A 2,932-nucleotide genomic window follows, 5' to 3' on the forward strand; every position below is an offset into this window, starting at 1 on the left:
AGTCGATGTTAATATGCTTTTAGGGAGCTAGCCTCTCTGGTACAATAGCAAAATGGATACTATTTCCTTAAATTTGAGGCAGTTGACTGTAATTATCTAGGGTCTATCTTATTTGTGTAAGGTCTGGTGAGATAAACAAGGGTATAATAAAGACCACAATGCTGGAATTCTTTAGATAATTAAAGGTAGCACTGACTACTCCTCTGTCCTCCAGTGTGTGATATTGTTTGGTTTAATAACTTGACTGGAGTATAAATAGTTTTGCAGGCTTTACCTGCACAGGGCTCTGACTATACAGGCCAAGGATCCAATATGGAGACCAATTTTCTGACAGGAATGTCCAGTTAAATTATGCACTCAGTGATTGGGAAATGAAGACTAGGGGATAGTCTGTGAATTACTGGACTCTGATTTAAGCAAGACCTGAGCCAGTTCTTTACTTACTGCTTGATCCCCACTTTGTGCAAGAGTTATCATGCTTCAGGTACCATATATCAGCATCAACTAGAACTCTGAGTAAATGGTCCTGGACCATTTTTTGAAAGAGGCTAGGTGAATTGTGACTATTTACACATAGTATAGTTTTACAGTGTCCTTCCTTCTGGAAACTTGGACCCTCCTTTAGTCAAATAATTTTGGGCCTGAAAACTGGCTAGGACCAAAAAGTAGGCACAGCATCAAAACTTTTTGATGGCAACCATGAGTGGCTGTCCTGAGCTCCCTGATCATGCATCCTTAATTGATCTTGATTATTCAGATTGATTATGCAGATTGAGCCATCTGTCTTGCCCTATATATCTTTCCCCCAAGCATGCCATACCCTATTAAAAATATTTATGGCTGGATGTCAGCCTCCACCCTGGTTTTACTATGACATTGTTGCTTATTACAATAGTGGAGGAAAAAAACCTTGTTTTTGACAATGAAGAACCAGCAGATGGTCTTTCTTTCAGGAAACTCTCATTACCATTACCATTGCCATCAAGAAACCCAGTTCTGCAACAACTTTGCCAACTGTAAGGCCTGAACTACAGAGTCTTACAGAGAAACTGAAGGTTTTCACCAGTGCATGCCTTATTGACTAGGTAAATGGAGTGTTCTTCGGGCTCCCTTTAAAATCTAGTTGACTACTGGTTTCCAACCTGAGATATCATTTCAATATTCTATTTTGCAGAGCTCCTCAATCCCTTTTAACACTTCCTGCTATGGTAGTTATTGGCTTCTATTTTTTACTTAGTAAGGGACATTGCCTTCTCTAGGCTTTCCACTGCCATCCTACAAGGTTAGCACTGTCTCCTGAGTCCTCTAGAGTCTTAAATCAAATTTCATAGGAGATTGTTCCCAATTTTATAAACTCTCCCTATCTAACACTATGCCATGATGCCCTCAATATCACACTTTTCTGCCTCCAATTCCTTACATGGACCCTGATTCGCGCTACTATATTTGTCAAGGCTATGTAGCACTTTCAGTTATAGTTCTTTTACTCCCTTAGTAGATCAAGTGACATTTAGCTGAGTTATGTTGTCACTTAACACTGGCTATTGCTCTCATGAACAAAATAAAGGGGAGATTCTGTAGGGATCACAAATTATCTTTTAAGTCAGCAACTGGTAGATTTTCTTCAAGGTATGTGCAAGATTTTAACGCGGAGATGTCACAGAGGATTCTGGGGAGTACTGAAAATCCCAGAGGATCTAGGAGATTCTGCAGTTTCAGAGAATTCAGGAGAATATGGACATCGCAGATGCTCATGTGCGTTGGCACACATATCTCCATCCCAAGTATAAAGGCCCATTCTTTCCAATTAGAGCTCAGATCATATTGTAATGGAATTGCTAGGGTGAGGATCCAATCTTCTCTGGAGCTGAATTACCATTATAACTAAATGCTGACCTTAAGCCTCAGCTTTCTGCTTTCCAGCTCCAGGAGATAAAAATTCTCCATTTATGTTGCCAAGGAAGCACTATGGCTTTTAAACACATATCTTAAATTGGCGATGAATTAACTCAGGCTTTTGCTGTCTTTCTCCAATTCATTGATTACACCTAGCAACATCTCCAGCAATCGTGTTTCTTATAATTAATTATTGTTTCCATTGAACTTTTCAAATACCCAAGATATTGATGCTTCATGCCTTTCTTTCACTAGTTTACCATTCCAGTTCACCATTGGTGCAAGCGCTAACAAATTCACTTTTATCTCATGCCAGAGACTATCAGTACTCCACCTATCCCAGTGATAGGATCCTCAGTGCCAAATATTCAATGATTAATTCATCTCCCAAATCCCATTTTTAAAGACTGCTTCTTCCTCTGGACATCATCTGTCAATAGCCTGGTTCTTCAGAAAACTGAGTCTTGGGAATATTTGAGAATACTTTAGGAAACAATCCCTTTCAAAGACTGAAGGAAGCAGGATGGGGCAGAGGGAAAGTTGACTTGCAATATAATTGTAACCAAATTCTCAGCCAGTCCCACAAGTTGATCTGAAGCTGGAGTAGCTCATTAGTGACATCCCGCATTAAATCTGAGGGGTACGAGATTGGTGGATGCTTTGTACCCTTGCCTTAGAAGTAGGCCATCCCTAGGGAGGAGGAGTCACTTTGGGCAAGTGAGTCCTTTTGCCTAAGAACATTTTCAGGGATTCGCTGTGGCAACACTTAACAGGCAACACTTCTAATCCTGAAGGGAGTATCTGCATGGCGAGTCACAGTATTTGCTACAGGACCCACGATGAAATAATTCTACTACAACTTCATCTTATGATACCCAGATCTATAGCTTTCCATTTTTCTTCCTTTCTTCCATATGGAGATCACTTGCAGAATGAAGCCTACCCTAGCAATTTTTCACATAGAATATCAGAGAACTTGTGAATTCTGAAGACAGATCATTTAACAGATGAGAAAAAACAGCAGGGGCAGCATTAA

The sequence above is a fragment of the Pteropus vampyrus genome, unplaced genomic scaffold (genome assembly GCF_000151845.1).
Source record: "Pteropus vampyrus isolate Shadow unplaced genomic scaffold, Pvam_2.0 Scaffold54, whole genome shotgun sequence".
Lineage (NCBI taxonomy): Eukaryota > Metazoa > Chordata > Mammalia > Chiroptera > Pteropodidae > Pteropus > Pteropus vampyrus.